The 23,145-nt window shown below is 44.3% G+C and overlaps 1 protein-coding gene across 2 annotated transcripts in view; it reads right to left on the bottom strand.

Moving 5' to 3' along the window:
• Window positions 1-19,323, bottom strand: part of PHACTR4 (phosphatase and actin regulator 4) — a 114,817-nt gene extending 95,494 nt beyond the window's left edge. Inside the window, exon 1 of one of the 2 annotated variants that reach the window (XM_074976425.1) lies at window positions 19,243-19,323. The gene's annotated coding sequence lies outside the window, so the exon portion shown is untranslated. The remainder of the gene's footprint in view (window positions 1-19,242) is intronic. The other variant, XM_074976426.1, reaches the window with a different exon arrangement.
• Between the last annotated feature and the right edge of the window lie 3,822 nt (window positions 19,324-23,145).

The raw sequence follows: 23,145 nt of genomic DNA, 5'->3' as shown, positions 1-23,145 counted from the left end.
AGACAGGAACATGTTCCAGCGCTCTGCCTCACAGAGGTTGCTGACCCCTGATCTAGGAAAACTGAGGCACACACGGGGCATTACTACAGGACAGCAGAAAACACACGCAATGCAACAAAGGGAATAAGATCCCCACTTTGTCACAGTGCGACCCTCAGCAGGGCTGGGGCTGAAAAAGCAGGGCCAGGACCCAGCAGGGACACCTTGGCAGGCAGGGCATCAGGACCCAGAGTGGCAGCGGGGCCACTGGGCAGGATGCCATGCTGGGCACAAAGCCTGGGGGCACTGCATCGTCCCACGCCTTCATACTTCATGCACCTATGGAGACACTGGCTCTCTGCATTGACCTCCCTTGGTTTGGGACATTCTTGGGTTCAACACAAACTGTACTAGCCCTGCCCCCTGGCTCTGAGGCTGGTGTGCGAGCGGAACGAGGAGAGTGTTTTTCAGTCGAGGACCACATCAGATTTTGTTGGGTGGGGTTGTTTGCCCTGGGGGGTTGCCTGCTTCTCACGTACGTCGCCCCCAAATGATCTGTGTATTTGTCAGTGGCCCCTGACCTGAATAAGACCCCACCACCACCCATGCTTTAGAGACGCAACCCACCACAAGCAAATGACCAAATGGATGTGGACAAGCAGGAAGACACATGGAGTGAGAATTTAGGAGAAACACCAACAGTGGGGGACCAGGGGACAGACTGCAGGCAGAAGGGGTGAGAAGAGCCCCAGCTGCTCTGAACCAGAGCCCCTCAAAACCTGATTCAATCTCTCAGTAAGGGAGGAGTGGCAAGAGGACCTCAGAAAGTACACGGGAAAAAAAAGACTTGTGACCCTGAAGGCTTGTCTACGCTTCTGCGAGATTGAGCTGGTCAGGGTGGATCTTCCAGAGTTCAGTTTTGTGGATCTGGTAAAGACGCGTGAAATCAATCTCTCTGGGGTCAGCAGTCGACCCCTGAATTCCTCGCTAACGTGAAGCGTAAGGCAGGTCGATGGGAGAAATGCTCCCATAGACCTTCCTTAGCAGACCGTCAAATAGGTCATTTCTAGCTACACAATTGCCGTAGCTGGAATTGCGAATCTGAATTCAACTTTCACGTCAAGTATAGACCTGCCTGAGTCTCAGAGCCTGAGCCACTAACTGGGGTTTGTGGGGTCAAGCTACAGAGATAAAAATGGAAATACAAGTATTTGGGCTAGAATGGGCTTATCTGGCTCTTCTCTTCCGCCTTGTCGACACTTTCAGAGGTGCAGCAGTACAGCTCCATTACTGTAGCATGTCTGGTGAAGGCAACAGTTGCTAGGAGAGAGCGCTCCCATTGGCTTAATAAGTCCATCTCTAAGAGAGGAGACAGCTGTCAGTGGGAGAAGCCCTCCTGTCAACATAGCACTGTCTATACCAGCAATTAAGGCCGGCCTAACTAGAGGGCTCAGGGTGTGGATTTTTCACAGCCTTGAGCAATAGAGTTACAGTGACAGCATTTACTGAAGACCAAGCCTAAGCCTCTAAAACAGCAGCAAATTAAGAAGTGACTCAGACACCAGCTTTACTTTCTTTTTAAAGACTGGTGGAAATGACTGCTCATTAAAAATGAGAAACTACAAGCACTGGATATCACCACAGAGACAGAATTCTGATTAGCCCCATGCAGACAAACCCCAGCCCTTACCACTACAGGCACTCTTGAGCAGAGTCAGCCAAAAACTGGGCTGCTTGTGGGAGATGTGCAGAAGTCAGAGGGCTGTCATCCAACCCACCCATTCGAATTTTGTAAGCACAAGGTCAGTGATATTTACGAAGTGCCACTCCATCAAAGCTCTTGGGGAGACACACAGCCATTAACACACAATAATTCTAATGATTAGCCACGTTTACAATGAATCACCATGAAGCACTCAGGACTGAACCTCCTTGTATTGTCTCATGCAAACATCCAAACCACAGATTTGTGTTTCACAACTCCACATTGCCATGGGCAATCCACATGCATAGCACGCCCATTCTCTCAGAGTCTGGATTTTTACTAGTCCTCCAAAAAACTACACTAAGGCCATGTCTATACTGCCACTTTACTACGCTGCAACTTTCTGGCTCAGGAGTGTGAAAAAAACACCCCTTCTACCCAAATGCAGCAAGTTACAGGACTATAAAGTGCCACTGTAAACAGGCTCACAGTGTGGGGAGCTACAATCTTCCTTTAGGTGGTATACATAGATCGCAGGGAGAGAGCTCCTTCATGCTGGTCATATTTCCAAGAGTAGACATAGCCTTAGGTTTGTTTGTTTGTTTTTCAAAAAGCTTTCTAGCCACTCAGGTTCAGCGGGGACTTCAGAATATATTTAGCCCAGTGCAATGGTGTCTGCAGACAGGTGGACTGAAACAAAGGTCATGCTGGTCATACCACACACTGACTCACTTCACAGGTGTTACTGTTGACCTTAAATTCAATTTAGCATTTAATGGCTACCACTGTTAACTATTTCAGAGTAGATTATAGACTAAGATATTTTGGAGCATAAGCTTTTGGCTTTGCCCACAAAAGCTTATGCTCCAAAATATCTGTTAGTCTATAATGTGCTGCAGGACTTCTTCTTGTTCTTGAAGATACAGACTAAGACGGCTACCTCTGTGATACATTTCAGAATAGGTGCCTGTATAAAAAAAAACATACAGCTCCCTTCTCTCCAAAACGACTGACTGCACTGAGATACAGCAATACTATATATTAATATATTATATAGCATAGGATATGGCATAATAGTATCAGGAATGCACCATGGTTTTGATAGACCAACATTCAGAAAAAAGGCTGTATTTGGTTTTGAATACGCAAACAATATTTGAGTCAATGGATTATCTTGGTTATTTTGATACGCTTGTTACTGTCATTAAAAATTAGGGTTAGATACAGAGTGGCAATCTAAGACCTAAGTGACTTCAGAATGCAGTTTGAAGTCTCTGACATTTGATACTGCAACAGATTTTTAAGGTATCCCTAGAGATTTACAATCAAGTATAAGAGGTCAAGTACATCAGACAAAAGAGAGGAAAAAAATTTTTGATTAATGGAAAACCTCTCACAATTGGCCAAAAGCCTACTATTATGTTTGCCAGTCTTACACTTGTGTAAGGAATACTAGACTCTAGTGTTTGATAGGAAGGGCCACGCACACCTTCTCCAAGTAATTAACTGCTCATACAAAGTACTGGGAAAAGTTAGAACAGAGGTCAGCCACTCTCAGCACGCGTGCCAAGAATGGCACATGAGCTGATTTTCATAGGCATACAAGGTGGGATCTCAGCCCCGCCTCCCATCTCCCGTGCAGCTGGGAGCTTGCTCAAAGCCAGGCCGCCTGAGGCTTAACAAAAGACCAGCTAATGCTACCAACCACCATCGAAACAGTAAAGCTCTGCATCTTTATTTATGAATGAAGCTGTTGTAAGTAGGACTACTAGTGCCTTTAAAAAGTATCACTAGCACTGGGACTGTACACAGAGGTCAAAAGGTCAAATTTTGACCCTCTGCCTTGGAAAGGTTACTCACCCCTGAGCTAGAAATTACTAGCAACATCAGACCAGGTCTACACTATAAATTGCACATTAGTAGAACTACTTTGATCAGGAGTGTGAAAAATCCACACCTCTGAGCAACGTACAGCATCAGCCTTTGAAATCTGGGACTCTCTGGTCCAGCAACACCACCTGTAATTCAGGGAGAGCTCTGGCAGCCAGGGAGCAGGGGGACCTCAGGTCACCGGCAGGGTCAGGAGCAGGGGCTAGCATCCAGGACTGGCCAATGCCCTCCCCTGGTCCAGCAAAACCCTTGGTTCAGGACCACTCAGGTCCTGAGGGTGCCAGACCAGGGAGGCACAACCTGTAGTTATACTGACCTAACCCTTGGTGTACACAACACTATATCAATGGGAAAGCTCTGTCGACACAGCGATCATCTCACACAGGTGGTTGAAATACGCTCATGAGAAAAGCTCACTGTTAGCATAGAGCATCTTCATTAAAGCCCCGCAGTGGTGCCACTGCAGATTTTTAATGGCAAACTTGCCATCTCACGTTTAACATGAATGCAGAAAAATTTCTGAAACAATATTCTTGATAAATGGGACTCTGATTAACACAACACACTAAACACCTATAGATAAGCCAGAAAATATACAAAAGATGTTTCAGTGAACTGGCAGGGAACTCCACCCTCTTGTCAAAGGTTTTGCTGCTACAGAAACTCCGATTAAAGGTGCAGTGCCATGAATCATCTACCTGAAACAGAGGTGTGCCTCAGTGCTCAAGGATGGAAGGGCCCAAAGGACAACATTTCATGTGTAACAGATCTTAAAACAAACATTCCTTCATACAGAGACTGCCCAGAAACTAGTGCTGCAGGCTTTTATGGGAACTCTCTTGTAGAAATGCAATGAAGTTTAGCACCTTAATCAGTTTTTAAAATGTAACAGTAATCCGGGTATGGAGGCTCCCAAAATCATGTATGCCCACTTAATGATGCAGGAAGAGTAAATTTCTATTTGCAAGAACAACCACCTGGATTGCTAGATCTATAAGGCATTCTCTCATAGAATCACAGAATTCTAGGGCTGGAGGGGACTTCAGGAGGTCATCTAGTCCAGCTCCTGCCTAAAGCAGGATCATCCCCAACTAAATCATTACAGCCAGGGCCTTGTTAAGCCGGGACTTAAAAACCTCTAGGGATGGAGAATCCACCACCGCTCTAGGCAACGCATTCCAGTGCTTCACCACCCTCCTGGTGAAATAGTTTTCCCTAATATCCAGCCTACACCTCCCCCTCTGTAACTTTAGACCATTGATCCTTATTCTGCCATCTGTCACCACTGAGAACAGCCTCTCCCCATCCTCTTTAGAGCCCCCTTCAGGAAATCGAAGGCTGCTATCAAATCACCCCTCATCTTCTCTTTTGCAAACTAAATAAGCCCAAATCCCTCAGCCTCTCCTCATAGGTCATGTGCTCCAGCCTCCTAATAATATTTGCTACTCTCTGATAAACCCACTCCAATGTGTCCACAGCCTTTCTATACTGGGGGGCCTGGAACTGGACAAGGGCACACTGCTGACTCATGTCCAGCCTCGCATGCACTATAATCTCCAGGTCCTCTTCTGCTGCGCTGCTGCTTAGCCAGTCAGCCCCCAGCCTGTAACAATGCTTGGGATTCTTCTGTCCCAAGTGCAGGACTCTGCACTTCTCCTTGTTAAACCTCATAAGATTTCTCTTGGCCCAATCCTCCAATTTGTCTAGGTCACTCTGGACCCTATCCCTACCCTCCAATGTATCTATCTGACCCCCAAGTTTAGTATTATCTGTAAATCAGTTTCAATCTGAGGGGCAGAGAAGAGATGCAATTTCTCTCCAGGTTTTTTTCTTTTCACGTTGATATGTTAAGATTGCAATCAAAGTCTCAATTTGCAAGAATGTTTACTATAAGGAATGAAATGGAATGGTTAACATGGTCCCATCAGGGTATGTTTCATACAGAAAGCCTCCTAACTGCAGACTGAAACTATGAAATCAAAATATGCATCATGACACAGAAGTATAATCCAAGGCAAGTAGAAAAACCAAAAAACGAAACCTGTCCAAGAATTCATACTGGAGATTTGCTAATAAACATTTGAGAACTGAATACAGTTATTTCAAGTTTCACAGGGTTTTAGCAATTTAAATACTTTGCATTAACATTCTAAAGCCCCATTTCAACAATACATATATTTTTGCAATTTCTACCATGGTTCTGACTGAAAGTGTGCAATATATGGAATGATGGGGCCCAAAATATATACAGACAGGCAGGCCAAGCGAAGAAACAAAGGCAGGGGGTAACGTCGAATGTGTCAGCATCAGAACTATTAACAGAAGCAGGACTAATGGGTCCTACAGCATTGTTTTACTTCACAAAGCTGTGATATGTTTGCAAATATTATCTCCCTCCTTATAGCAACTTTCTATAACTAATGACTAGACTTAGGTCTTCTTGAAGATATCTTAAAATGTCCATTAAATATGTCACAGTGATGAAATTCCATATTTTACAATAATGATCTGCTTTCTCTGTATTTGTAATTATTGAAGTCCACCAGACATACTCAGCATAAGCCCCATATTCTCTACACATGGAAGCTAGATACTTTAATGTTACAGAGTAACACTCAGTCTTCAGTGAATGTGCTATAAAAACCAGGCAACCAGGACTGAGACGTCAGATATGTACTACCCATGAATGACCTAAAGTTTCCACTTCCTCCTCATACTAGTTGTCTCTCATATTCAGCAAAAATAATTAAATACATATCAGACAAAATGTCACAAAATAGCACTTCTAAAGTAACTTATAAAAATACTGCAAAACCTGGACTCAGGTCATAAAGAGCAATCATAGAGTTTGCAAGTATGAGCTTTTCCCAAAGCAAGTCTGTTGTTCGCTCTTTGCTGACACTCCAGCACAAAGTGCAGAAAGTTAATAGAAAAGCCAGTGGCCTGAGGCCACCAGCTTATTTCTCTACTGTATAACACAGCTGCCAAGGAAAGCATTGCTCGTTGGGTAATTTCAAAGAGAAAGCCTGATGTTGCATACCTACTGTCTCAATGAACCCAGGAGAGAGTTCAGGAATCAAGAATAAGCATGCCAGCTACCCTGGCATCCTAACCATTTCATTGGCCAATATACATGGGACTACACTGTCGGAACCAGGGTTGAAACATGTTTCAGCATCTTTATAATTATATTTTAGTTATATTGGTAACATGACTGATAGTCTGTACCTCTATGTTTGCCCTTTTTATAAAACTATAATGGATTTTGTACAAAATATGCCTTGTGAAGTATCATATGAAAGCTCGTAATGGGCTAATCTTTACTGTAAAACAAATGTGAGGCAACATTGTATGTAAAGTTTTAAAATTCTGCTGTATGGCATTGCTGAGACATATTCCAAATTTAGAAGAGCAGGCACAAACTAGGTCCTCAAAGGGGAAAAACAAACAGTCCTCTCGGCCATGTGTTAAAAAAAAAATCAAATGGACTATCACCTGGGCAAGCAGCCATTCTTTGGAGGAAAAAGATAAGAGCAAGAAATGTACATGATGATAAAGAAACAGCTACAAATTTCACATACCAGACTTGGCTACCTGAACCCCAGCTGAAGGTGATTCTCAAAGAAGAAACTACTATAAGAAATATACTATCAAAACTCTTAGAGGCTCTTATGCATACATCTAATTCTTGACTCCCCCCTCTACTCTCTGATTTGCTCACCTTGATCATTTTTTTCTCTGATTTGTCCACCTTGATTACTATGTTTGGTTCTCTGTACCTTAAATATTGAGTCTGTTCTGGTATGGCTATGGTCTGAAAAAGGGAGCTGTCCCATGAAAGCTCACCTAATAAATTATTTTGTTAGTCTTTAAAGTGTGACTTGACTGCTTTGGTTTTGATAGTGTATTTCTTATAGTAGATTCTGTGAATAAGCTGACATAACAGAATCACAGGTACATTCTCATATTCCTCAACTAACATCATATATGCCATCATGTGCCACCAATGCCCAGATGCTTTGTATATTGGACAGACTTCAAACTCTCTTAGACAAAGAGGTAAGGGGCACAAAACAGACATAAAACCACTCGATCTACAAACCGGTCAGCCAGCATTTTAATGGAGTGGGCCATTCTGTTATTGCCTTAAAAGTCTGCATCTTACTGAAAAGGAATTTTCACAACACTCTTGAAAGAGAGGCTGCTGAAGTCTCTTTTATATTCAAATTAGACACATTAACACGAGGTTTGAACTGGGATGGGAATTTTCTGGGTCATTATAGGGGCTCGTTTGCATACTTGGCTCAATCTAGTTCTTGACTCCCCTCTCCCCCTTCTGCCCCTCTACTCTCTGATTTGCTCACCTTGATAATTTTTTTTTCTGATTTGTCAACCTTGATTACTATTTTTGGTTCTCTGTGCTTTAAATTTATTGAGTCTGTTCTGGTATGACTTTGGTCTGAAGAAGTGGGTCTGTCCCATGAAAGCTCACCAAATAAATATTTTGTTAATCTTTAAAGTGCTACTTTACTGCTTTTTTGTTTTGATAGTATATAGAGTAGCATGGCTTTCTCTCTGTTACTATTCAACATACAAGGCACTACTATAAAAAAGGGGAGCAAACTCCAGCAATTGTTTCTCCTTTCATCTGTACTCATGGCATCGACTACGTCTGAAAAACAAAGGAAGCATCACTGGACTGGAAAGGGATTCTGGCTAAACGATTTAGCCAGTAAGATGACAAGAACATGTGGCAAGAGACCCCTTTTGCTTCAAACTCACTTAGTTTGCTAAAGTTTGATGATATTCTGCATTTTACCTTTTATTTCTTTGTAACCAATTCTGACTCTTATGTCTCATTATTTCTAATCACTTTAAATCTGTCTTCTTATAGCTAATAAACTTGTTTTATTGTTCCATCTAATCCACTGTGTGCTTGGATTCAAGTGTTTGAGAAACTTCATTTGGGACAACAAGACTTGTGAGCATAATTTTCTACTAATCAAATGACTGATTTTATATGAGCCTACACTGTCCAGGAAGGGCTGAGCAGAACAATGCATATAGTTGGGGGCAAGTCTGGCACAGGGAGTTTATCGTTGCCCTGCTGCCGCAGTTCATGGTTGGCTAGGAGTGGTTTGGAGGCTGTACGTGGGCAGACCAGGAGTGGTGGCTCTCACAGTGAGCAGTGTAAAAGGCAACCCAGGGTAGAGAATTCAGCAGATACCACTGTTCCAAATTGTATCCTGTTTAATGTCACAATGATACAGTCCTGTCAACACTGGCAGGCCAAACAATGGGCTAGACCTTGCCACCACTGTCACTGAACGGATTAGAATTGAGCCCGTGTTAGAAACAGAAATGAAACCTAATTTGGCTCACAGGCCAGTGACAATGACGTTTATAAGACCCAAAAAAGTGTTGCGCTTACCTAAGGAGAGCCAAAACTTTCTAAACTGGGGAGAAGGAAGAGAAGCTGTGCATCTATTTCATTCGGGTTTGGTTTTTGTTTTTCTTTTTGTTTTTTTTGGCTCTGTTAAAGACTCCCTTACCAGGAAGTGAACCCAAAGTGGCTAAAAAGGTATTTTTCACTTCTGAACTTTTCTGTGGAACACTAGGCTAACCCCTGCTTACAGGAAATGATGTGTGCAAACATCTATGACAGTAAGAGAACAACCTTGTCTGCATACACCCCTTGACCCACTAAGTGATTTCCAGCAATCATCCTAACAAAACAAAAAAGCAGTCATGTACCACTCAAACAAAATAATTTATTAGGTGACAGGTCATTAGGTGATGACCTTTCCAGCATAGCACTATCTCCAGATCCATAGAAGTGGGTCTGCCCCACAAAAGCTCATCACCTAATAAATTATTCTGTTAGTCTTTAAAGTGCTACAAGACTGCTTTGTTGTTTTCTTAAGATACAGACTAGCATGACTACCTCTCTGCTACTATTAATCATCATCGTGTTATAGAGCCCAGCAGAAAATGACATACATCTAAGAGGCAAGACCATTCATACTTTTACATTCCCTTTACTGAAAGGGTGAACTGCAATTAAAATTCTATCACCACATCCACAGTTTCTGCGTAGCTATGCAAGCAGAACAGCTTTTAAAAAAAAGCCCACAAGTTAATAGTGCAGACAAAAAATGGTTTGACACACTACGCAGTCAGCAAAGAACAATTCTAGCCTTCAGGAATCATTTTTTCTCCAACTCATTTAATGGTTTAATTTTATTGAGGATAGGTTTACACCAGGAAAAGTTTTCCCGGTATAACACAATTTATACCAACAAAACACTTACTGTACCTAGTTTGCACTGGTTTGAAAAGCGAAATATGCTATACCAGCAAAAGCACTTTGATATAAATATAATTGTGTCTACACCAGGGATTTTGCTGATATAGTCATTTGTTTTAAATTATCATTCCTCTAACACATTGCTATCTGCCCTGACTTTAACGGAGTTACACCTGATTTGTACCAGCACAAGGGAGAGGAGACTCAGACAGTAGAGGTAAAATTTGAAAATAAGCATAAATGGATTAGCGTCTGGCTCCTATTTCAAAAGTGACTTAGGCATTCAAGAACCTAAAGCTTGGTCTACACTACCAACTTATGGTGGTATAGCTACATGGCTCAAGGGTGTGGGAAAGAGCTACAGGCCATGTTTACACTACAAAAATAACTTCAAAGTAGGGCACTACTCCATTCCTGGGAATGGAGTAAAGACTTTAAAGTTGGGCTCCCTTACTTAACTGCAAAGTCAAGGAAAAGGTGTATAGACGCTCTGCAGGCTACTTTGAAGTAGTGCCTAAATTCAAAGTTAAATTAGAAGTTAGTTCCTAGTGTAGACACACTTATATAGTTTTACTGACACAAGCCCGGTGTGTAGACTGCACTGGGAATAGGCGGGCCTCTCCTGTCAAAATAGCTACCACCTCTCTAAGAGGTGGCCTACCTATTCCAGTGGCAAAAGCTAAGCCATCACCATAACCAGGGACTTCACTAACCTCTATAGCAGTGCAGCTGCATGATGCAGCGGTCTCTAAGTGCAGACCAGCACTTCATGGCATTGAAAGTCAATGAAGCTGTTAAGTAAACAGTTCTTAAGTGCTTTTGTTATCAGCATACCAAGATACAAATACAAAAGAATGAAGTTAGCAAACTGCTCACCCAACCCTTTCTCTTCCACATTCTGGCAGAAGAGTGTTTCCCAAATGGTGTTCCGCAGAATCCCAGGGTTCTGCAAAAAAATTCCATTGCCCTGTCGCCACAGAAACAGTAGAACTAAATTTAATTGGTTTAATGGACGGCAGAGTGCCTGTTATTTCAGTGGCAGATGGGCAGGGAGCCACAGAGAACCCCTCACTCACCCTGGTAACTGAATGGCCACACCCCTCCAGTGGGCATGGCTCAGCTCACCCCACCAGCAGAATACCTCCATTCCAGCTTTCCTTATGTTGGGTGCACATGGCCCCCCAGCACCAGCTCCCCAGCCAGCACCGTGGTCAGTCCCAGATGCTAGTTTGGAGCTCAGAGAGGTTAAGCTTTGGGATGGAGAGGCAGGTCTGGGGGCCGAGGTGCACAGAGCCTGGGAATAGGATTCTGAAAAATTCTTTCAGGTTTAAAAGGGTTCCTTGGCTAAATAAAATTAGGAAACACTCCTGTAGAAAGCCAAGCTGTTTTCAAAAAGTAGCAACACATTAGGTTCCTGTTTGCAAAAAAGAATTTTTTTTTACTACCATCAGATTCCCTTCACTTTTGCTGCTGATGTTTTCCATCATTATTTCACATAAATAAAAGTAAAGTCTTCCATATCCAGCAACCCAGGACCCAGAGTTTGCCAGATAGTCAAACATTCTGGATAATAGAGAGGTGTTCCTAGCAATGCATAACACTAAAGAGAAACAAGATTAGATATCAACAAACAAAAATGGAGACAGAGTGCTTTATTTACCAACAACAGTAGCACTGCACACTGTAAGCTTACACTGTATTTGTGTTTACTTTCACTATACTGTACTTATGGAAAACATAACTAAAATTTACTTAGGGTTAGAATGCCAGTTATTTGAGAGTTCCAGGTGACAGAATGCTGGATATGATGGAGTTTACCGTATACCCTCCAGTTAAGATATGAAGCCTGTTCCGTAAGCTGATACCAGGACACAATTAGTTTCCTTCAGCTGCTTTGGAAAGGGCTTGAAGTAATCTGTAAATAGATTCAAATAAGCTTATTGTGTGCACAAATATTTCAGGGGGTACAAAAGGTGCCTATCACATTAGTATCCTTACCCCAATCAGGTCTAATTAGAGTCAACAGAAATGCTATCTGCAGAACAAGGTTTAAACAATCAGAAGTGTAGGGCTGGAAAAGCCCTCAACATGTCATCTTGTCCCCTCTCACAAAGACAGGTTTAAGCAGACCTAACACCATCCCTGATCCATGTTTGGAGAACCCAGGGGTCCACAGCCAAAATAGCAAGAACCGTACTTTCCAATTTCAGTAAAACCTCAATAATTCAAGAGCTGCAATGCATGTGAATATGAGATGGTCCTCAATAAATAATGTCAAACCATACTTTTTGTAACCCCTAGTTTAAGAACAGTGCGCACACAATGATTTGTAATGCGATATACATTTACTGAAGGACATTCACATACTTTTTACATATTTTATTTCCTCACACTCTACATGTATTTGTATCACTGTCTTTCTGACTTTCACGCCCAAACTTTCTCTCTCTCTCTGGAAGGCAGTAGGGGGAGGTAGCCGTTTCAAGATCACATATCATTTGCTATTTAGACAGAAGTTGTTCATATCTGGCTTTTACACGTTCACCATTTATCCAAAATAATCAGGGGGGTTTGTTTGTTTTACCTTTGCAATTATAGTGTCGGGAGCCATAAAGAAGCTAAGAACAGGTTACACCAGGGGTCTGAAGAACTACCAATGACCAGGATTCCACAAACTCCCTAAGTAACATGTTCCAATGATAAACTTCTATCTTGAAAGATTTTCCAAAACCTCCCTTGATTCATACTTAGATGATTATTTCTTTGTTGATTTCTTTAAAGCTTGTTAAGTATCCATGACACAGACTCAGTAGAAGAACAGCGCCTTATCTGGATGAGGCTTAAGTACCAATAGGTCATACCAGCCATATCAGTTGGCTTGTAAGCTCGCTTCCCTATCCTCATGACAAGTCTTCCTTTAAAGTCACTTGTAAATTAGTCCTCAGGAGACCAGGAGCACTCCATGAGCCAAAGAGTCAGACCAGATACCACAGTGGATTAATGCACAGGATGGGGGAAAAGATGATCTGGGCTCTCTCTTTCCCAGTCCCCCATCAGCTTGTCATGTGACCTTCAGCTAGTCACTTCTAACCCCTGTGCTTCATCTTCTTATAGCAGGGATTCCCAACCTATGGCTCGGGACCCAAACATGGGTTGCCATTAGATTTTCCAAGTGTCGTCAGCTGGGCGGCTCCAAGCTACACATAGCTCTTTAAAAACAAATAGCAGCCAAGTAGCACTTTAAAGACTAGCAAAATAGTTTATTAGGTGAGCTTTCGTGGGACAGACCCACTTCTTCAGACCATAGCCAGACCAGAACAGACTCAATATTTAAGACACAGAGAACCAAAAACAGTAAGCAAGGAGGACAAATCAGAAAAAGATAATCAAGGTGAGCAAATCAGAGAGTGGAGGGGTGGTGGGGAAGATCAAGAATTAGATTGAGTTAAGTATGCAGATGAGCCCCTATAGTGACTCAAAGTTCACACCAAACCATGATGTGAACTTTCTGAGTCACTACTGGGGCTCATCTGCATACTTAACTCAATCTAATTCTTTATCTTCCCCCCCACCCCTCCACTCTCTGATTTGCTCACCTTGATTATCTTTTTCTGATTTGTCCTCCTTGCTTACTGTTTTTGGTTCTCTGTGTCTTAAATATTGAGTCTGTTCTGGTCTGGCTATGGTCTGAAGAAGTGGGTCTGTCCCACGAAAGCTCACCTAATAAACTATTTTGCTAGTCTTTAAAGTGTTACTTGACTGCTTTTTGTTTTGATAGTGTATAGACTAGCACGGCTTACTCTCTGTTACCATAGCTCTTTAAGGAGCCATTTGCAGCTTCTGCCACTCACTCCGGCAGCTCCCAGTCCCTGTCCTGCTGCACTGAAATGGAGCTCAATTTAATTTGTTTAATGGCCGACAGTAGGGATCTGGCTGTTAAACCAGTTAAACTGAGCCCCATTTCAGCACCACTGAGCAAGGGTAATATGAGAAATGTAAGTAAACTGCTACCTGCAGCAGCCATGTTACGCCTCGCTCTTTTTAATGAAACTGCCCATTGACTCTTTGACAACTGTTTGAGAATTTCTTCAGAGCAGCATTTACATTGGTTTATGCTGCCACTACTCCTCCAGGTGAGTCTGTATAATTATGCAGGACAAAAAGTTATCTTCCTGACTCTTCTGAATTAGTTTTATTACACCAGGTTTTGACAAAGACCTATAGAAGAGGAGTTCCTTAGCTGGATGAAGCTTAAGTACCAATAGGTCATACCAGCCATATCAGCTGGGAATCCCATAGGTTGGGAATCCCTGCTATAGGAACATGAAGCACAGAGGTTAGAAGTGACTAGCTGATGGTCACATGGCAAACTGATGGGGGACTGGGAAAGACAGAACCCGGATCAGGGCAAGGCTGCAGGTTGGGGAAGGGAGTAGGAGGGCTGCGGGGGAGCTGCATGGGGAGGCAGCAGTGGCTTCACAAAAGAGCAGAAGAGGGCAGCGGCAGCAGCACTCGTGTGAGGTTGGTGGGGAGGCATTTTGAGACTGCGACGAGGTTTAAGCCAGGGCAGAGGGAATCAAGATCTATAAAAAAATTTAAAAAATTCCCAGGAGAGAACCTCCCTGCACCCAGGGTTTTGAATTGCCTTGGGTCACAAAGTCTTACTGAATGGTCAAAATGGGTCACCATCTCAAAAAGGTTGGGAACGGTTGTCTTATAGGAATATTTCCATGCCCTGCAGACATGGAGTAATTTCTGCATGTTCTTAGAGCATTTTGAGATCACCCAAATGAAGGCAATATGAAAATCCCAAGTACTTACATAGCTACAATTTTTTTCTTTGCTATGCTGAGGCTTGAGATCTCTTGAGAGAGATGCACAAAGGATTTGGAGAGCAAGACTGTGGGCAGCTGATTTAAAGAGCGCTCTCTGAAAAGAATTAAACGCCTACACTAGAACCAGTCAGAGAGGTGTGACTGCTGGTCTCCCTAGGCACTGACTGATGAATGTGGGATCCCCCAGTGTGCAGAAGAAAACTGGAAATAGTCATCACAGAATACTGACAAATCAGCAAGAACTACTAATTAACTGATAAAAATAGACATTTGAAAAAGCATTTTTTCACCCCTTTACACAAAGCCAAGCACCAAGCTGCTGCAGCCATATAGCATTCCGTTTTCCAAGCACTCTGAAACACACCCACAAAAGAACACTCTCAAAGCCACAGGAAAAGAAAAGAGCATGATACAGAATGTCAGAACCTCTCTCACCACAAAGAGGAAACAGGACCCCGATCCTATAAAACCCTGAGCGTCTCTAACTAAGCACCCTTTCAGGCTACACTGGGATAGAAGCGCTCTGCACCTCACAGAATGAGGTCCTTAATCCCCATCACTCCATACTCAGCTTCCTAACTAATTCATAGGACTTTCCTCCCATTACGATCCAATCCTTACCTACTGTTTTGCTTGAAATAAATGGCTGGATGCAACTGAATACATTATCTGTATTCCCACACAGGTGGTCAACAGCTGCTGAGCACATGTGAACAATCTGACTAAAATGCTTGAAGCAATGTCAATATTCCTTAATTATTAATACACATAATGCCTAAATGTGTCTTCAGCCATCAAGTTTGACCAAAATAAAAGCTGTTTGTTTCAATACAGATGATTTGGCTGAGATCATCATCAAATTAAACTGAAGAGCAAATTAACCAGTGATTGAATGAAGCAGGGGTCTGTGTAATCACAGATTACTGACCCAGCAGCATGGAAACAAGGATGCAATCACATTTTACCCATCTGTGTAAGCCCCTCCACACTGATCTATATTCCCACGAAAAGCAAAACGTCCTGTGGCACCTTATAGACCAGCAAATATTTTGGAGCACAAGCTTTCAGGGGTAAAGACCCGCTTCGACATCGGACTAGATGGCAGGACACACACATCTGACAAAGCAGGTCTTTGCTCCACGAAAGCTTATGCTCTAAAATGTCTGTTAGTCTATAAAGTGCCACAGGACCTCCTGTTGTTTTTGAAGATACAGATTAACACACACACACACACACACACCCCTCCCGCCTCTCAAGAGATTCAAGTCTGCTCCAGGGCTCAGAGCAAATAAACCAGGTATGTCCTAAGGGAGCAGGAGGAATGTGTATTCTCTTTTAATCATATTTGCTCACGATAGCCTGTAGCTTAATACAGCTTTTCTAACAAGTATAACGCTGTGTTATATGCGCACATTTCAGCCTAAAAGGGGACTGCTCAACCAACACTGAGTATATTTTAGAAAATAGACTCCTTCTGTGTGTGTTTTGGGTCCTTGTGTATTAGGGTTCTGATTTCTAAGTATTACTGTTAAAGTACAACCTTCCACAAGAGTATTTTTCATTTTTAGCTAGCATTTTTGTACACATGGCCTGAACATACTACAGGTGGAACCCCTCTAATCCAGAAGACTCTCATCCAGCAGCATCCATAATCCAGCATGATTTTAGTTAGCCGAATGACCATTTATCATGGGTGTGGCCACGTTTCCCACTGTCCCATAAAGTTTTTTTCCAGCCACCAGTCCTACCTCTCGGTGTTCTGGGCTGTTTTTTAGCTATAATTTACCCCTATATGTCTTCTAAAACAGTAAGCAGTGGAATTGTTGATAATGTGCTAGAAAATATTGACCTCACATGGTCCAGCAAATTCTCTCCTCCAGCACTGGTAAGGTCCAGAGGGTGCCAGGACAAGAGCGGTTCAATCTGTACATGAACTTGTAAATGCTGATTCTTGGGTATATTAGGAAAGCCCTAGTAAAGCCTTATCTGCACAGGAAAGTTTTTTTTGTTTGTTTGTTTTTGTTCAATCCAAGGTATGCACTTCAACCAGTACAGTGATATTAATATTTTGCTATGTAGACACTTATTCTAGAAAACAGCGTTATGTCATTTCAACTCTTGTACTAGAAGAAGGTTAAGATAAAACAAATTTAAAACCCCTCCTATACTAGAACATACTGTACTGGGGAGAGGAGGTATAATTTCAGTGTAACCAGTGAAACTTTCCCACCTGGACAATCCTCAAAATGCAGGCTGACTGAACTCAGTTAACAGGATTGAGAAACATCAAGTCAGAGCCCCAGGAAGCTTTGCTCTTTACCGCCCACTCCAAACAAACTAGAGTCTATCAAGATCTAGCAGTGATAAGTCTCTGATGTTTATATTTTTAAAAAGTGACTAACATTTAAAATCCATGATCAGTCTGTCAATAGGCCTACTTAGGTTTCTCTTCACCTTTTTAGAAGCAGACAGAAAGAATCACTTCCTCTTCTATATTTTGTTGGAGAGGTACATTTAAATGGCTGTCTCTCCACACTACTGTCAATATTTGCACAGCTGCTTTTGTATCTTTGAAAATAAAAATTTAAACTGAACAGAAAGTTTGAGAAAAGGAATGTTTTTAAGACCCTTTAAGACCTGTGATCACGAGCCTGTCCTTTTCTGGCCATTACTGAGAGGTTAGCTCATTTATACTTTTTCAGTTAATCAGGCACTTCCAGACCTCACACTCTGTCCCATGGACAAATACAAGGCACTAGTGTTAAATACTTCAGAAACATAGATAAACAATAAAGGGAAAGGAAAATTTAGTTGGAAGTGAAGGACCTGTGCATTTAAGATGAGATCTGAAGCAAGACGGAGCAGATCAAACACAGACACCCCAAGAAGGCTGTTCCAACCAGCACAAGTCACAGAAACCAGTCTTGTAGAGAAGGGTCCTGCATGAGCTACTGAATTAGATGACCTCTCAAAGGTCTCTCCCAGTTCTATGATACTATGAACAGTGGTGTTATACCAGGGTAGTTAAGGCTGTACAACTTGTGCATGCCTAAGTATTCCAAAAGAACAGGGAAGCACAGCAATAAAAGCCTTGGCCAAGTTTTTTTAATAAATGGGGCATCTAATATTAAGCTCTGAAATCTATATCCAGGCACTTCAGTGGCCTGATTTTCAAGGAGCACTCAGTAGCTCCCAACTCAGCTGAATTCCATGGGTGCTGCTGCTGAACATGCAGCATGACTGAAAAGCAGGTTTCTGAGGGCTGAAACAGAATTCTAAGACCCCTGTCTGAATTCTTCCACACCGAGGTTAAACAAACATATGAGGCTCTCCCCCTTTCTGGGACAGAGAAATTTGGAAAACAAAGCATCACTGCCCTAAACTTTAGCTATACCACAATTTCTCTCCCTCTTGTTCACTGTAAGAGAAGTTAGCGTGCTAGAAAAGGAAGGCTGAAGCTCACTGGTCAGCGGTTTAGAGAAACAGGCATATGCCATCCCTCAACAGCCCCGCACATCAAACTTTCCACTTTCCCCGCACATCAAACTTTCCACAACAGAGGATAACCCATCTCTACATGCAGGGCAGTGTGGATTAGATCAACATGGCAGGGGCTTTTGTCCCAGGATGCTGTCTTGCACAGATATGTACAATGTGACATAGGATATGGAGTTAGATACTATGCACTAAGTAAAGTCCTGGAAGTAAAAGGCAAGTAAGGAAAATAAGGGCTTGTAGTTGGGGAGGAAGGGAACTGAAAGTGAACACAGAGAAAAGGTTTCTGCACATGAAATTGGCAGCAAGCAGGGAGAAAGAGAGGGAACATCTGGGACGCTGCATGGGGAGGGGGAGGCAGCCCCAGACAAAAGGGTGCGGGGGGGCAGTCAGCCCCTGGTAAAAGGAGACTGGGAGACAGGGGCCAATGAGGGGCAGGGGGAGTGAGGGAGGTAGCCCCAAGCCATGGGATGGGGAAGGGTCTGGAAGCGGGGGTGAAGGATCTTGAGTGGCGATGGGGGGCACCCCGGGTGACAAGAGGGCAAAGAGGATGGGGGCTGACTATGGGAGGGAGGAGCCACCCCAGACAGTGGAATGGGGAAAGGTCTCCAGGGGACGTGGGGAGAAAGTGGCAGGGAGGGGACACTCCAGGGGGTGGGATGGGGAAGGACCTGGAGGAGTCCAGCTGTGGGGGCGGGGAAGGGGATACCCCTGGCGCGAGGCTGGCGAAGGGTCTCAGGGAGGCTGGAGGGGGGAGCAGCCCAGGTGGTGGGATGGGGCAGGGGGCTACGGAGAGGAGGGGGCACCGCCGGAGGGGGGCAGAGCAGGGGGCGCACCGCAGGCGGAGGGATGGGGGGGGCAGAGCAGGGGGCGCACCGCAGGCGGAGGGATGGGGGGGCGGGGGGACACCGCAGGCGGAGGGATCGCGGGGGTGGTCTGGGGAGCCGGCAGCGAGCGAGGGGGAAGGGAAGGGGAGCGGCCGCGGGCACCCGGCCACCCCCAGCCCCAGCCCGGGGGGGACATGGCCTCACCTGGCTGCGTCGCCTCCCGCCCCGGCTCCAACCCGGCCCGCGCTGCTCCGCGGCCGCCCCCAGCTCCGAGTGCGGTCGGCGCGTGCCCGCCCCCCGCCGCGCCGGAAGCCCGGCAGGCAGCCGGGAGGGGCGCGCGGCGGATGCTGGGACTCGTAGGCCGGGGAGGGGGACCTCGCGGGAGGGGCCGGGGGTGTTCGGGGGCGGGGGGGGCGGATTTGTGCTGTGAGCGGGGCCGGCTGGGGAGCGGCGCGGGGCTGTCGGGGAGCTAGGCCCGCTTGCGGGTGGGAGATGGGTCATTTGGAAGGTTGTGCGCACTGGAGGGATTTAGCAGGAGGAGATAATAAGCAAACTTGGTGAATACTGGGGATAGCGTGGGGGCCATTGGGAGGAGTTCGGGAGAGCGGGGGTGCAGCCAGGCTCCCGCTATTTTTTTTCAGTCCAGGGGTGGAATGAATTTTGGTCCGTGCGCCGAGGCCTGTGCGGATGTACACCACCCATAGGCATTCATGCTGCCTGCTGTTCTGTCAATCAACTGGGGGACGCCTAAATCTTCCTTACTTCACTGCCCAAGTGCTCGGTTCACAGGGTACACCAGTGAGGCGACAACTTGGAGGGAGTTGAGGGTAACTTGGGGAGAGCGGATGGAATTATTTGGCAGAGAGGCCAGGAATTAGGGGAGTTGGCGCTGCACATGGGAGAACTACCAGTAATACACATAGGCCATGTCTACATTTGGCCAAAATTTTGAAAGGGCCATGCTAATTGCCAAATTGGAGAATACTAATGAGGCGCTGAAATGAATATTCAGTGCCTCGTTAGCATGCTGGCGGCCGCGGCACTTCGAAAATGCTGCGTTTCAGTCTCGCGCGGCTCGTCTACGTGGGGCCTTAAAGGGATTGTGACTTTTGCGGGGTCCTTTCAAAAAGGATCCCGCGTAGACAAGCCAGGTGCGATCCACTTTTGAAGTGCCGTGGCCAGCTGTATGCTAATGAGGCACTGAATATTCATTTCAGAGCCTCATTAGTATTCTTCGATTTGGCCATTAGCATGGCCCTTTTGAAATTTTGGCCAAGTGTGGACATGGCCGTAATGTGTGGATGAAGAAATTACCTTGTAAGTGTAATAAGAGAAATGTGGATAAACTGCTACATGCAGCAGCCATGTTACGTGTGGCTCTTTTTAAAGAAAGCGCCCATTGACTAACAATGATTTGAGAGTTTCTTTAGAACAGCATTTACATTGGTTTATGCTGCCACTACACCTCCAGGACAAAAAGGTATCATCCTGGCTCTTCTGAATTAGTTTTATTAAAGGAGGTTTTGACAAAGACTCATAGAACCATAGGGCTGGAAGGGACCTCAGGAAGTCTTCAAGTCCAGCCCCCTGCCTAAGCAGGATCAACCCCAACTAACCATCTCAGCCAGGGCTTTGTCAAGCCAGGACTTAGAAACCTGTAGGCATGGAGGTTCCACCACCTCTCTAGGTAAAGCATTCCAGTAAATTACTATTAGGCCATACCTCTCAATTATATTTTCTTATATAATATAATCAGACACAGAAAGCAAGGGAAAGGGAGATAGGTTTATTGCTACTCAAAATTCAGAACTAGCTGATCACAGTTATTATTCTTTCTTATTATTATAATAGCATTAGGAGCTTGAGTCATGGATCAGGACCATAGAGTGCCTGGGGCTGTACACATGTGTACAGCATAGGACGAAGAACACACATCTTACTGTTCAAAACATGGAACTTTTCTTTCACAAGAAAGGTTGATGTTTCAATATTACTTTCCATTCCAAATCTAAACAAAATAGCAAAATATCAAAACTTTGTGACATGGAAAATTTGGAAATGTTTCATGTCTGAGGCATTGAAATGGAAAATTTCAACACCTTTGGTTGCACCAAAATGATTCCGCACTTCAAAATGACATTTTTCATTGCCAGTCTACTGAGCCAAAAAGCAAAACATATTGACAAAACCTACATTTTTCAATTGGAGGATTTTTTTTTCTGTGAAAAATTTAAATGGGGTTGATTACAGCCAGAAATATGTTACACTCAGGAAAAATCATGAAAAGCAATTTGTGATAACTAACCATTTACTTGTCTACTCATAATAGCATAAATGGAAACCCTGAATCCACGTGGAAGTCCTCTGGCATGACTAAACACAGATGAACCAGTTTCCCTAAGATGGATTTATTTGTTTGGGTTGAGCTTTGGCAATAAGAAATATTCCTTCTGGCTGTATTGCAAGAGGACCTGTGCAACCTGGGACTCCACTCCTTTCCTCGAAGCCTGCCAACCCTTCCGAGTGCATCCCACACAAATATCCTTCCACCATGCAGTAGATTGGAGCATGTCTTCACCTGAGGGCAGCTTCCCTATGAACTCTGTCATGCTAATACTTAGACAGAGTGAGTCTAATGTCTTTTATTGCAGCAACTTCTGCTGGTGAGCAATACATGCCTTTGGGCCACATAGATCTCTATCGTGACGGGAGAAGGCCTTTCCAGTGCTGTATGATGTGTCTACACTGCAGTAGAATAGCCTCAGTGCTGCAGCTAAATCCCTTTGAGGACTGAACCTGTGTGCCTCAGCTCCCCAATGCGTAAAATGGGATTATTAGCCCTTACCTACCTTACAAGGGCTGGTGAGGGTAAACACAAACAGAATGGTGAAGTTTTCAGATACTACGGCAATGTGGCCCATACAAGTACTATAGAAACACACCAATGAGAACATCTAAGGAAGCCCTTCTATGGTTCAGTTCTGCCATAGACTTTTTTTGGGTATCACTTCATTTTACCATGCCTCTCTGGGGCTACATCTACACTAGGCAAAGTAAGTTGACCACAGATATGCAATTCTAGCTAAGGCAATGGCACAGCTAAAAATCAAGGTAGCTGAGCTCGGCTAACTTGGTTGTCTATACCAGGGAAGGTCAACTGGAGAGTTTCTCTCTTTGACCTCCCTCACTCGTTCTGTCTCATGGTCTGTGTCTACACTAGCCCCTTCCTTGTGGAAGGAGCCTGGTAATGAGCAAGTTGGGACAATGCTAATGAGATACCATGAATAGGCAGTGCCTCATTAGCACAACGGAATCCACACGCGGTTCAAAAGTGTAGATGACCCCCCCCAGACTTCGAAAGCTCCTTCTTCCTAAAACCAAAGAGGAAGAAGGGGCTTTCAAAGTCTGGGGGGGGTCCTTTCAAAAGGCCTCCATTTACATGGGCTGCAGGCCGCTGCCATTATGCTAATGAGGTGCTGCATATTGATGGCAGCCCCTCATTAGCATCTTCCCAACTTGCTCATTACCATGCCCCTTCTGAAAGGAAGGGGCTAGTGTAGACATAGCCATGAGGAGTACAGGGGTCAACTGCGACCCCTGAGAAGTCAATTTCATATGTCTGGTCTTGATGCACAAAATTGAAACCCAGAAGCTCGACCCTGAGTAAGTCGATCTTCTGGGTTAGAGTAGACATAGCCCAGTACTGCTTCCCTTCTTTCTCTTCCTACCCATGCTTGTGCACAGTATTTGAACTGCAAACTCTTCGGCGCAGGGACAATGCATGAACACCACACCCAGCTCAATGGGCCCCAAACACCACTGGGAACTCCTGGGGCTCCTGTAATACAAATCATATCAATACAAATACTTCCTATAAGTGACCAGAGTGTTTGTATGACCCCCAGCACTGTAGCAGTGAACGTACCTCATGGGACCCCTGTGTGCCAGGGCAGTGCTTCCCCAGATGAGGCATTGAGGCACAGACAAATTACAGAATTTTCCCTAGGTCACCCAGGAAGAAGTAGCAGAGCCAGTAAATGAACCTAGGTCTACAGGGCTCCAAGCACAAGCCTGGCTTGCCTCCTGTAGGAGACTTAGGTAGGAGTA

The sequence above is a fragment of the Carettochelys insculpta genome, chromosome 24, assembly GCF_033958435.1.
Source record: "Carettochelys insculpta isolate YL-2023 chromosome 24, ASM3395843v1, whole genome shotgun sequence".
Classification (NCBI taxonomy): domain Eukaryota; kingdom Metazoa; phylum Chordata; order Testudines; family Carettochelyidae; genus Carettochelys; species Carettochelys insculpta.
The sequence above is the reverse complement of the archived record's forward strand: the minus strand, read 5'-3'. Positions and strand labels throughout refer to the sequence as shown.